Here is a 14,554-nt window from a genome sequence, read left to right on the forward strand (position 1 = left end):
CGAGTATAACACACATGCCAGTAGAACATTTGAGTGCTTGACTTTTTTTTGTATGATATTCTCTTGCTTAGGGATATGATCGCTAACGTTTTTAATGAAAGGGAGAGAAATTGTTTTCTTCCATCGGTTTTTTTGACAATTGTTTATTGGCCTACTGTTATTTTGTATCCATTTACTTCTTTTCTCGAGAAACCATTTTCCTGGAAAGACTTCATCAGAGATTTTAAATCTACGCGCATGTGTTCCTATGTGCAACTTCTTTTGGCTTTGTCGACGATGGACCACGACCACAGAACCTCGAAGATTCTCCAGCAGCTAAAGCTTCATTGCAAGATCAAATGAGGGAGGCATTGAAGTTGTGGAAATGCAGTCGTCATACAAGCATTAGTCAGTGAGTCTACGTAATTTATAATTTCAATGTTACTTTTGATAACGTCGCCTTCTATCGTTTTAAATAATAAAGTTTTCTCACAGCTCAATAATCAAAATGTTACATTTCTCTGAAATATACGTAGCCGAACACTTAATACAGCTGCTCGACACGAACTGCGAAAAGATTCTAGCTTTTAAAGCAGACGTCTCCAGTTTCTAATATGCTCCAAATAATGTAGGTTTATGGAGCGAGTGTAATATCGTGAAAGCGGGTGTGGTTTTGGCAACAGGCATTTCAAAAATGGAAGAACAGATGTGCAGCAAGAGCGTAGGTCAGGATAGACAAGCACGTCAACCACAGATGACAACGTGTGCCAAATAAAATGTTCAAAATGTTCAAATGTGTGTGAAATCTTATGGGACTTAACTGCTAAGGTCATCAGTCCCTAAGCTTACACACTACTTAACCTAAACTATCCTAAGGACAAACACACACACCCATACCCGAGGGAGGACTCGAACCTCCGCCGGGAGCACCCGCACAGTCCATGACCCAAATCAAATGGTTGATTCAATCCGATGGTCGCATTCTTGGGATGCGGATTGCACAGGAACGCAATATCGCCGTTGGCAGCGTAGCAGTTATTGTGTGCAACACATTGGACTACCGGAGGAGGTAGTCGTGCTGGGTACCGCGGCAACTCTAAGACGAGAATGAAGCCAAGCGATTGGCACCGTGTCTCCATCACTTAAATGGGGAATATGCTCCATACCGATACCATATCGGCGCAGAGGATGAAACTTGCTCGAATCATATGCCACCTGAAATAAAGAACTATCAGTACTATAGCTATCACCCCTTGAACACCTCCCTCCACCCTCTAAATTGGAAGTTAAGGAAACGACGACATCTGAAAATAAATCTTGACGACAGTGTGTGCCTATGGTTGATTCACTCACTTTCTGACGCGTGATGAAACTGTGCACGCTGTCAGTTAGTGCGTCGCGATGAAACGGATGAGGAAGCTGATTTGCAGGAAACGACGGTAATTGTTTCCGGAAGGTATCCGGTTGATGCACACATACAGCGTCTATTGCACGTGGTTCACTTCGGCGTTCCAAATGGACCGTATTGGGGCACCTTACTTACAACACATACATCTCTTCGGATCGTTAGAGAAGCACCTGGCGGGTTGTCTCTTCGAACCCAATGGTGACATTCAGAGACTTTCCATTGCAAATGGTTCGACAAATTGATTTATCGATTGAACAAATGCAAAGACTTTTTCGGAGACGGACATAATGTCGCTTTTGAGCGCGCGACCATGGTGGCACTTTTACTAGAATTGCTTTTCAACCATTTATCACACGTGCATTCCATTATGAATAGCGGTTTTGGCGTTAGATACGGCCTGATCTGTTATAGCAAATATAAACGAAAAATTTAGATTAACATTAATTACATTCCAACCAACATACTAAACTACAATTGACATTTTATAGCCTCCACGAGTAATGTAGGTAACGATGTAAAACTATCCAGGTTCTCGATGCTAAACACTAAACGTATCGTGTAAGATTTTCTGTGCACCAGGTACACGTCACAATGCCGCGAAGAAAACTTGTAATGAGATACCTTTTGTGTTGATCTGGTGAAAATTAGAATGTTTTTAACATTGTACCTACTCTTAGGCGCTACGTAGATATGACGTAATAAATGTCTAACAACTTTCTGGATTGTACTTGACAAAGGCGTAAAAGCCGAAATCTGGACATTATAAAGACAGTAATACAGTCTCATGACGGTTTACTCCATAAAAATAAGATTTCATTATGTTTGTTGTAATATGCTTGTTAACTTTATTTTTTAATGTTTTCTGCATTCAGAGTGCCAGAATTGCACCTGGTGGGCAAAACTGACACTAATTTTTTTACAGCGTAAACTGGTTCTCCATTAACGCATTAGAATATCTATGAAGTATCGCTGCCATACGGTAACTACAGCCAATTCTGGACCTCTGTGAGTAGCTGCACTTTAATTGCAACTATCCTGTACCAATGTGTTAGGAAAGTTGTACATCTGTGATTCCCTGAACAAATCTAATCAAGCGAGGACTTGTTACCAAGTCTTGTCCCTTTGGACCCCAAAGGTACAATTTTTCGAGGCCCGACGGTGTCTTTCGTTTCCATTTAGTATCTCCAATGGTGAATGTTTGCCACGATGTCTGAGAGTCCGTTCAGAATCAGAAGTATGAGGAACGTCCACTGAAATTCGATAAATGAATATGACCTTGAAGAACTCAAAGCAGCCCCCCCCCCCAAAAAAAAACAAATCCAGAAAGACACGAGTCGCATGACCCCTGCATAATATACGGTGTAACGTGGCAGAACGTTATGCACTCAACAGGGGAGGGAGAAAGGCAAAATTTACGGAGCCTTTAAATAACAAAAACATGTGGGCTAAGGAAATAATCCCTGGCCCACCTAGAAGTTGTGTTGAAGCAATGGCTAGTAACCAACTCTCGGAAGACATTCACTACTCCTAGCACCCCAAGGGGCCTAGGAAACGGCATGGTAACCAAGTTAGATGACAAAGCTATGGAAAAGGACAAACGAAAATGGCTCAACTGATATATCAAAATAGCAATCTAAAATGTCAGAGGAATTTTCAAAAAGTGATAGAACAGGCAATTATAGTAAAAGACGTAAGTGTCGATGCTGTAGCAGTCACAGAAAAGTAAGCAAAAGTGAGAGGTAATAAATATGTAAGTGACTATATTATGTTCTATAGTGCAGTAGAAAAAAAGGACGAAAGAGCAGGTAAAAATGTGGTTTTACTTCTGTATAAGAGATGGGAAAGAAAGAGATAAAGGATTGCACCTACTTACACATACATGAGAATACCCTCAGTCAGACTGAAACGGAGAAGAAGCAACGCCACCTTTTACGCATGTATGCGCCAGTAGAAGGAAGGAAGAATGACTCTACAACTTCCTATGAAGAAATACAGAAAACTCTGAAAAATACAATGCTACTGATCAGACTATTATAGTGGGTGACTTCAGTGATAGAACTGGAAATATCCCAGTAACGAATACTGTAAATGGAAAAAGCAGTAAAAGCTCTTGCCACTTACAATAATGAAAACTGTGAAATTAATTTTTTTAAGAAAAGAGATATGGACGAGTATACTTGGGCCAATGGAACTCTAAGATCAATAACTGACTAAAATTTATTAAATGGTAACCTAGTGGGTGAAGTAAGAAATACAGATGTTCATAGCCGGCCTCTGTGGCCGAGCGGTTCTAGGCGCTTCAGTCTGTCACCGAGCTGCTGCTACGGTCGCAGGTTCGATTCCTGCATCGGGCATGGATGTGTGAGATGTCCTTAGTTAGTTAGGTTTAAGTTGTTCTAAGTCCAGGGGACTGATGACCTCTGATGTTAAGTCCCGTAGTGCTTAGAGCCATTTGAGCAGATGTTCATATAGGACAAGATACAGGATCAAATTATTTTCTAGTTATTTTCAGAAAAGATCTTTTTGCGAAATGGAAGAAAATAACAAAAGAAGAAAGTAACCAACAAGACAGAGGTTTTTATAAAGTAAACTAGCTTGAGGTGGACAACTTCAGTCACTTTTAGCAGAGAAGATTAACTAAAGACTTGCAAATTAAAGATAATTTAGAAGAAGAATGGCTAAATCCAAACAATGTGATATACTGAGGAGCTGGAGAAGCATCTGATGAAAGGAAAAAAATTAGGAATTGGAAGGGCCCAAAATTTAAATAAGGATATAATGAAAGCTGTTAAAGACAAATAGGCTGCATATATAAAATACTTAAGCAACCCCACAGTTAGACAAATAGAATGCATATATAAAATACTTAAGCAACCCCACAGCTAGAACAGCGTGGCCGAGCGGTTCTAGGCGCTTCAGTCCGGAAGTGCGCGACCGCTGCGGTCGCAGGTTCGAATCCTGCCTCGGGCATGGATGTGTGTGATGTCCTGAGGTTAGTTAGGTTTAATTAGTTCTAAGTTCTAGGGGACTGTCCCATAGTGCTCAGTGCCATTGTCTTTTATCTCACTTATTCATTTTCCTTCCCATGTGATGTTTACAATCGGCACCTCTAGATCGTCTATCAGTCGGCAACAGTGATCATTTCTCGCAGTGCCTACACCTACATTTAGAATATAACTGGATTTGTACGGTTACAAGTATTTGCATGAACTATCCATGTTTATCACCGACGTTAATGTGCAGCATAAAAGTTTGACTCATGCAACGTTTCGTGCGCTATTTCAGGTGAGCAGTGTCGAGGTCTTATATCGTCTTCATTAACTTTTCCAAGATGAAGGGTACCTATTCTTAGTGGAAAACCCCTTTATTATGTTCAGTTTTTTTATACTTTCACTGACTGTCCCAGAATTGGTCTATCTCAATGATTTTGATTAACTTCCAACTAGCATGTGGTAAATATTATCCGTAGATTATTTTATCTCCACAAATCAGTTTTAAAGAATTGGTCAGTCCGATATTTTTGTACTGTTAACTTCTAATGCTAACACTTTTGATTCGTTTGTACCAAGGTTGTAAGAAAAGATAAACATCACTATACTGTAACAGGTCATAAAATCTGTTATTTAAACTGTACGATTCGGTTAAAACTCCAGCATATGGTCCCGGGCGGTCAAACTTCCAGGATCTGATAGATGTACATCTGTTAATGACGCATCTCTATGTTGGATGTAGAGCTTTGGGTAACCTGTAGCAGTGGATTTCAGTGGTCACAGGCCCTTTTTCCTAAACTCAGTGCATACGATTTGCATGCAATGCATAAAATACAGGACCACTAAAAGCCATTGCCAAATGTTATCCGAAAGTACTGCACACAATACACAGAACCCTTATTAACTGATTTAGATGCAGGTTTAATCTTTCGAAACGAATACAGAAACGAAAATAATCTGCGACTGGGCACAGTAACTAGTAGTTTCAATTTAAGTTCATGACGGAAGCTATTATGACCAGTGCCCATCGCAAGACTGACGAAATTACGTCGTAACTGACGAAGGGCTATACCTCTCAGTATCGAATCTCAATTTTGCGTTCACAGGTCGACACTTCAATACCTGACCTGCAGCTCAGGGTAAAATTAACATTAATAGCTTGCTTCTGCCACAGGTACTTGAAGGTACTAGATAACATAAAAATATGGTAGTCGTAATAGATTATTAGTCTGCAAATTAAGTGAATACTGATGTAAGTCATCAGTACAAATATATGAATTTGTATCGCTAAAACCCTCTTTAAGAGGAGCAGAGTCGATTGTTTAATCATCCTAGTGACCACATGAGCTGCAGATGGGGAAAACCACTGATTTAAGGAACTATGATGAAAGACAGATTGTTGTGGTTCAGGCAAATGGTAAGCAGCGACGCTAGTCAAATGGTTCAAATGGCTCTGAGCACTATGGGACTCTACATCTGAGGTCATCAGTCCCCTAGAACTTAGAACTACTTAAACCTAACTAACCTAAAGACATCACACACATCCATGCCCGAGGCTGGATTCGAACTTGCGACCGTAGCGGTCGCGCGGTTGCAAACTAAAGCGCCTAGAACCGCTTGGCCACACCGGCAAGCCGACGTTAGTCGTATGATCGCCTTCTACTGTCGCGAGCACGTATGGAATTTGCTGTCGGACGGTAAAAGCTGTGGCAACTGCAGACAGAAAACAATGCCGGTGTTTCGGAGCACACAGTACCCTGCACATTCTTGAACACGCGACGATCTTTCCCAAGATGACCCAACGACATCGTCAACTGCGTTTCCAGTGGGAAAAAGTCATCTAGATTCGATCACAGATCAATGGCAACGCAAAACTTCCTGGCAGATGAACACTGTGTGTACTGGCAGAGACTTGAACTCGGTACCTTCATCTTTTACGGGCAAGCGCTCAACTAACGCAGCGCCCAAGCACGAACTACGACGCGACTTCATAGTTTACTTCCGCCTGTACATCTGCTATCCTGCACGCCCGGTTAGCCGAACGGTCTAACGCACGGCTTCCCGGAGTGGGAAGGAGCGCCTGGTCCTCCGCACGAATCCGCCCGGCGGACTTGTGTCGAGGTCCGGTGAGCCGGCCAGTCTGTGGATGGTTTTTAGGCGGTTTTCCATCAGCCTTGGCGAATGCGGGCTTGTTCCCTTATTCCGTCTCAGCTACACTAAGTGGGTCATTGCAGCGCAAACACCGGCCGGAGTGGCCGAGCGGTTCTAGGCGCTGCAGTCTGGAAACGCGCGACCGCTACGGTCGCAGGTTCGAATCCTGCCTCGGGCATGGATGTGTGTGATATCCTTAGGTTAGTTAGGCTTAAGTAGCTCTAAGTTCTAGAGGACTGATGACCTCAGAAGTTAAGTCCCATAGTGCTCAGAGCCATTTGAACCAATTTTTTGCTGCGCAAACAAGTTCTCCGCGTACACGTACACCACCAAAACTCTACCATGCCAACATAGGGGCTACAGTCTTCTGGTGTCAGACGTTCCCTGTGGGGGTCCACTGGGGCCGAATCGCACAATAACCCTGGATTCGGTATTGGGCGGTGGAGGGGTGATTTGGACTGTGGCAGTCGTCATGGAGTTTTAGATCACTGCGGCTGCGGCAGGGACGGAGCCTCTCCGTCGTTTCTAGGTCCCTGGTTAACATACAATACAATAAAATACATCTGCTACCTTAAAATCTTTAGAAGTTCTCCAGCGAAGTAAAGTTAGAAGGTAGGAGATGCACTCGCGGAAGTACAGCTGTTAGAACTGGTCGAGCGTAGTGCTTGTTGGATAGCTTAGTTGGTAGAGCACTTGCCAGCTAAAGGCAAAGGTCCCGCTTTCGAATCTCTGACCGATACACAGTTTTGCTTTGTCAGGAAGTTTCGCATCAGCGAACATTCCGCTGCAGAGTGAAAAGTTCATAATGAAAACACGACATGTGCTTGGAAGATTGTGTTTCTTGCTCCCCCACGTCGATTGTTGTGTCAGGGCATGCCGTCGTCCGACCATTCACCGTATCACAGACGAATGCTGGACATCGTGACAGCTGCGGACCATCTGAATGTTACTGCAGACCTCCGGCGTCCTTTCATGGTCGATGCCTTCCGCAACGCTATTGGCATCTTCCAGAAAGGTAACTATCCATGTCACAAGTAAAGAACTGTTACACAGTTGCTATAGTGGCCTCACGTTCGGCTACCATATTCACCTGACCATTACCCGATGGGACACATCTGGGACGTTACCGGGTGCCAGATGAGCATTGAACAACAGCCAGTTCCCAATCTATGATAATTGCTTGACCTGTGCGCACATATTTCGTGGCACGTACCTCCAGAAATCTACCACAGATTCGTCAAATGTGGACCAACAATAACATAAGTTATGACGGTTTACAGTAACTTGAAGTTTCCCTTCACTTTTCGTAAGAACCACAGAAAAAACAACAAAAACTGTTCGCACTAAAAGTTAACAATACAGAAGTATCGGATAGACGAGTTCCGTAAAACTGATTTATGGTAGTAGTGTAGTCTACGAAGTAAAGTCTACGAAGTTAAGTTAATGAAAAAGACAAATGCTGGGACCGTCAGTGAAATCGTAAAACAATTGAACATGATAGGGGGACATCATATTCTGGATTTTGAGGCAGCGAACTTTCATGATGGAAAACTAAATGAAGACAATATAAGATCTCGACGCCACTCCTCGTCAGCCAAATTTCTGTCCTGCAAATTAACGTGAATGATAAACATAGGCAATTCGTGGAAACAGTTGTAAACGTATTAATTCTGTTAATACTCTATATGACGGTGTTAAAACTATGACTAATGATCAGCCGCTTTGACTTATGGACGACCCTGAAGTGTGGATTACAAACATCACATAAGAGCGAAAGAGAATTAAGATTCATACAAGACTATTCGGAACAAATTACTGAGCTAAAGCAACATTTCGTGGTCTGCTTCACGACAGTGATGTCGAATGCACTGTTATATCAAATGAATTTAATCCATCTACAATATTAATGTAAATTGAAGAGGGTTATAAAAAAGCTGCTCAGGTACCATTAGCTGTCGCACTCCGAGGGTTCTGTGCAAACTTAATTATGCACTTAGACAGTTTATCTGACCCTGGAACCGAGAATCTAGACGAGTTTTGCCGTTATTGAAATTCATACTGACGAGATATCGGTCCCAGGAATTCCAATCCTTTCCAGAAGTTTTAATTTTGAGTCAGATAAAAATGACAAAAGAAATATTTCTTCTTGTGACGTAATAAAAAATTGATAACTTTCTGATTTTTTCTATAACTGTACCGAGAAACCTTGCATCTTGGCATGTCTCAGAAATATAGGTTAACGTGATGTACCCTATCACTTTTGCTGAGTGATTTGTGAGTTGAGCAGATGGTCGTAATATTACGGCTCGTCGGTATATACACTCATGGAAATTGAAATAACAACACCCTGAATTCATTGTCCCAGGAAGGGGAAACTTTATTGACACATTCCTGGGGTCAGATACATCACATGATCACACTGACAGAACCACAGGCACATAGACACAGGCAACAGAGCATGCACAATGTCGGCACTAGTACAGTGTATATCCACCTTTCGCAGCAATGCAGGCTGCTATTCTCCCATGGAGACGATCGTAGAGATGCTGGATGTAGTCCTGTGGAACGGCTTGCCATGCCATTTCCACCTGGCGCCTCAGTTGGACCAGCGTTCGTGCTGGACGTGCAGACCGCGTGAGACGACGCTTCATCCAGTCCCAAACATGCTCAATGGGGGACAGATCCGGAGATCTTGCTGGCCAGGGTAGTTGACTTACACCTTCTAGAGCACGTTGGGTGGCACGGGATACATGCGGACGTGCATTGTCCTGTTGGAACAGCAAGCTCTCTTGCCGGTCTAGGAATGGTACAACGATGGGTTCGATGACGGTTTGGATGTACCGTGCACTATTCAGTGTCCCCTCGACGATCACCAGTGGTGTACGGCCAGTGTAGGAGATCGCTCCCCACACCATGATGCCGGGTGTTGGCCCTGTGTGCCTCGGTCGTATGCAGTCCTGATTGTGGCGCTCACCTGCACGGCGCCAAACACGCATACGACCATCATTGGCACCAAGGCAGAAGCGACTCTCATCGCTGAAGATGACACGTCTCCATTCGTCCCTCCATTCACGCCTGTCGCGACACCACTGGAGGCGGGCTGCACGATGTTGGGGCGTGAGCGGAAGACGGTCTAACGGTGTGCGGGACCGTAGCCCAGCTTCATGGAGACGGTTGCGAATGGTCCTCGCCGATACACCAGGAGCAACAGTGTCCTTAATTTGCTGGGAAGTGGCGGTGCGGTCCCCTACGGCACTGCGTAGGATCCTACGGTCTTGGCGTGCATCCGTGCGTCGCTGCGGTCCGGTCCCAGGTCGACGTGCACGTGCACCTTCCGCCGACCACTGGCGACAACATCGATGTACTGTGGAGACCTCACGCCCCACGTGTTGAGCAATTCGGCGGTACGTCCACCCGGCCTCCCGCATGCCCACTATACGCCCTCGCTCAAAGTCCGTCAACTGCACATACGGGTCACGTCCACGCTGTCGCGGCATTAAAGACTGCGATGGAGCTCCGTATGCCACGGCAAACTGGCTGACACTGACGGCGGCGGTGCACAAATGCTGCGCAGCTAGCGCCATTCGACGGCCAACACCGCGGTTCCTGGTGTGTCCGCTGTGCCGTGCGTGTGATCATTGCTTGTACAGCCCTCTCGCAGTGTCCGGAGCAAGTATGGTGGGTCTGACACACCGGTGTCAATGTGTTCTTTTTTCCATTTCCAGGAGTGTATTTTTGGATGAAGATTTGATGCGCCAGGATAATGAACTCCGTGAAACTTTCATTTTACACTTAACGATGAACCACCGACTGACTGAAACTTCAGAATCAAAACTGGAAATTCTCGTCATTTTCCGAAAAGAAAAACATTGGGTCCCGCTCTTTCATTTTGAGACCAGAGGACGCTTGATTTCCCTCTACTAGTATATGATATCTTGATGTATATTAATTAAGTACATTAATAAAATTAAGTACATTAATAATTAAGTACATTGATTAAGTACAATAATTAAGTACATTAATAAAACTGGGGAGCTGCATCTTGCAGAAAATTACTTTATTACACGTATATATACCCTCCTTGTGCACCCACTCCAGCCTATTGTCAACGGCGTACAGCAGCTCTTCGGTCCGATGGATGACAAAATCTGTTGTTTGAACCATGATCACAGGTCTTCACAAGATTGCATGCAGCGTTGGACCTGTGTGTTTATACAGTTTCACATACGAACAAATGTAGATGCTGCAAGTCTTGCAGCATATGCTACGAATAGTTTGATCATTCATCAAAAGAGATTGTCACTAGAATGAAATTTTCAGTCTACAGTGGAGTGTGCGCTGATATGAAACTTCCTGGCAGATTAAGACTGTGTGCCGGACCGAGACTCGAACTCGGGACCTTTGCCTTTGGCGGGCAAGTGCTATTTCTGGAGTAGGATTCACAGTTATGCCACTTTGATTTACATGATCCATAGGAGTCGCAATGAGTGAAGTGTCCTGGACTTGGAACACTTCCGCAAGAAACACACTAGCATGAAGTTTATCCTCAATCTATAAGAATACAATAGGATCAACACAAATGGTCTTTGTTGACCTTCGCAAACATGTAACAAATTTTATAATTAGAATTACACTAATACCTTCAGATGCTGACGAGCGTTGATAGATATCAACAGGGACAGGTGAAAACGTGTGCCCCGACTGGTACTCGAACCTGGGATCTCCTGCTTACATGGCAGACGCTCTATCCATCTGAGCCACCGAGGGCACAGAGAGTATTGCGACTGCAGGGATTGTCTCGCGCACGCCTCAAGCGAGACCCACATTCTCACCTTGTATGTCCACACATTACATTCGTTGTCTCCCACCCCAATACACTCATTACTCGTGGTAGACATTCTTACCAAGTCCCGTAAGAGTTCACCTGCCCCTGTTGATATATATCAACGCTTGTCAGCAGCTGAAGGTATTAATATGATTCTAATTTCGTTCTAGACGGCTGCAGGTCATCAATGATGTCTGTTCTTAGGACATGTCTGAAAGAACAGACACAATATTCATTTAAGTATAACTTTGTAATCGGTTCGTAAGAAGTAAATAAGTTCACAACTATGCGCAAGTTCCTGGAATACAAGTCTGGATTGAGGAAACAACTCCATTAAAGCTTCTATAGTCAGAGGTCGTTCTCCAGTAGTCTGATTACGAAACATTTAAGTCCTCACTCTTCTTGAGCGGAGCGCATTGGAACAAACTAACACGTGAGGTTCGAACTGTACGAGTTCACAGTTGCTACAGTCTTGCCAAATGAGTCTGACAGAATAAGAACATGACTGCGAGCACTTTCACTAGGGCCTTGGCTGTGAAAGCGGTGTGCGGTCGAGGCGGCACTGGATCCGGAGCATACTTCTCTTGGCTGGCTGCGTTGTAACTGCCGTGATGGGCGCGGGCGCGGTCCATAATACTAGCACGGCCGAGGTACACTTATTCGCAATTGGACGCACGTCACATTGGAGGATGCAGCAAAAGGTTCGTGGCAGGAGTGACATCTCCCTTGCTGATTTACACACTCTCTGTGCGTTGGTCTATTGTACGCGATGGCGTTTTGCAGGGCAAGTGTCGGAGCCGGAACGACGTGTAGTGGCAGGGGCTGTTCAGGCAACCAACGCGGCGGCGGTGAGATGCGGTGTGGCGTCGTCGCCTGACAGCTTTTGCGACACGCCAAGGAAGAATTTGGCCTGTCAATTCTCGGATCAGAAGAGCTGTTCGCCGTTCTGCTTTGCTAAAAGCACTTCTCCCTGGGGTATTACTTACTAAGAATACGGCATCTAAGTCTTCTTCTTCGAAGTGATTTACAATGAGTGCAATCACTTCAGAGTAGCACAGATTTTCATCAGGCCCATGTTCGCATGAAATAATAATACTTTGCCTTGACTGTCCTTCACTGTTAGTTGAAACGCCTCAAAAGACTAAAGCCGTTTGAAATGAGCAGCCTGAGACGTTGCCGTAGACGGTGAGTGTTTGGCACTTCTCATAATGATTGATCTATGTCGCCCCACTGTAACAGCTTCACGGCGCTTCATCGTATCAGGTTTAATTTCACAGATTAATCTACGTTAAGAATTAACCTATATTAAGAAGCAAACACGAATACGTTATCTGACAGAAAAACTTTGTGTTTTACTTGCGTGAGGAATGTGCCTGTTTGTTTACTATTGTCGATTCAGTGGGAACACGTGCTTTATCATTCTGAGGCAAATAAATAACTTTATCTGCACCGAGAACTGAAGTGCCTGTGACGTAAGACTTTATTGAAGTCACAGAGAAATGCTGGCGTGCGTGAGCAATATGATGATATTTTTGTGATCGAATGGCAATGTTCGCAACGTACCTCTTTATCTCGGAGTTGTCACTTTCCTGTAGAGCAAGCGAATGTGTATGTGAACCTCTTAGAAATATTGAATCCGAGTTGTAGGAGATTTCCGTGTAGATGAGATGTGGTATGAGAGGGGCGAACAAATTTACACCGTTAGCGTCCTTCGGCAGAAGCACCAAACTTAGCTGTGTCTACACTGATCTTAAGATGGTCTGACCTATGCTCCTCAAGTCAGTGATTTAGCTGCTTCCTGTAGTTGTATGACGTTCCCCGTTGTTTTTCGACAAAACCATGTAATTTTGTTCCTTTTAAGCATTTTTGAAAGTGATCAGTTTCCCGTCGGACCTCTACTATTATTTAACTTTTAGTGGCAACCCCAGTTAAAAACATTTTCCGACTTTCTGTAAGCTCATGATTCGTTCGAGGCTGTGAAATTTTCTCCTTGGCTGCGCCTTGCGCCAGAGTACGAGGTTTGGGGAGATCTGACTATTTTATTTTCGTCATAGCTTATTTGAATAGTTTTCATTTCCGTTCTTTAGAACCTGATACTTTAAAATTTTATTTTAAAATGTAAAATAAAGACCCTGATGTACTTGAGATGACAAAATATTTCGTTGGCACCACAAATGATTAACGTTATACTTTAATATATAACTGAGTGAATAAACTTAATTCCCTTACATGAACGGCCATCCCCATTATCAGGGTCTACGTGGATATCAGGTGGCGCGGATGTTAGCTTTTTTGCAGCTAAATACGTGTTCCCTGCATTCCCTTATGAGGCGGTTTTTGTGATGCCTGTACATTCGCCAAATTCTGATGCCTGCGCTGCGAGACAGCATTCCGGCCGATATTAAATATCTATCATCCTATTTTTCGAAAAGTATTAGATAAGAAAGAATTGATTTTAGCACATAATACTCTGACATCGTCAATCGTTAAAGAACTGAGTTTCTTTCCGTCATTCGTCACACTTACTGTGCTAATTCAAATTAAACTTTGCACGAAATTTTACAGGCTTCTCGGATATAAGAACCCACTGCACGAATATTCCGTACGGTTAATTTTGATTCATACATTTCAGTGAATAAAATGTAGATATTATAGAATTTTTTTTTAAATCTGAGAGAATATCTCATTTCGTTCACGAGTTGTTGGATTTTATATCGGAATGTCGGGCAAGACGCGCCCAGTTTCGTCCATGTGGACTTGCAGACTGCTGTGAAATACTTATCATGAGTTTTTAAAAAACTTTTAGGGGAAAAAAACTTGATTGTAGCACATCTTATTGTCTTATATACTCGCCTGACTGAAGTACTATTCGTTATATGCCCTACATATTGCGCTGCATCAAATTAAGTAAAACATTGGGCGAAAAGATTTTACTGAGGTAAAAACCCATTGGGTAAATTTTACGTATGTTTGGCTTTAGTAAATACATTGCAGTGAATTAAGTGTATTTAAGATATGGAAATTTTGTTTTAAATTCAGAGTGGAAGAATAACTCATATTTTCGTTCTCCAGTTTTTGGTTCTACGTCCAAAGTATGGTCTAGTGCGACGCGCCTATCCACGTCCTTACGCATCGCGGATCACCTTGTCATAAAAAGTGTTACATCTCATACACGATTCAAGATACTGTCCCGAAACCACA

The sequence above is a fragment of the Schistocerca cancellata genome, chromosome 7 (assembly GCF_023864275.1).
Source record: "Schistocerca cancellata isolate TAMUIC-IGC-003103 chromosome 7, iqSchCanc2.1, whole genome shotgun sequence".
Lineage (NCBI taxonomy): Eukaryota > Metazoa > Arthropoda > Insecta > Orthoptera > Acrididae > Schistocerca > Schistocerca cancellata.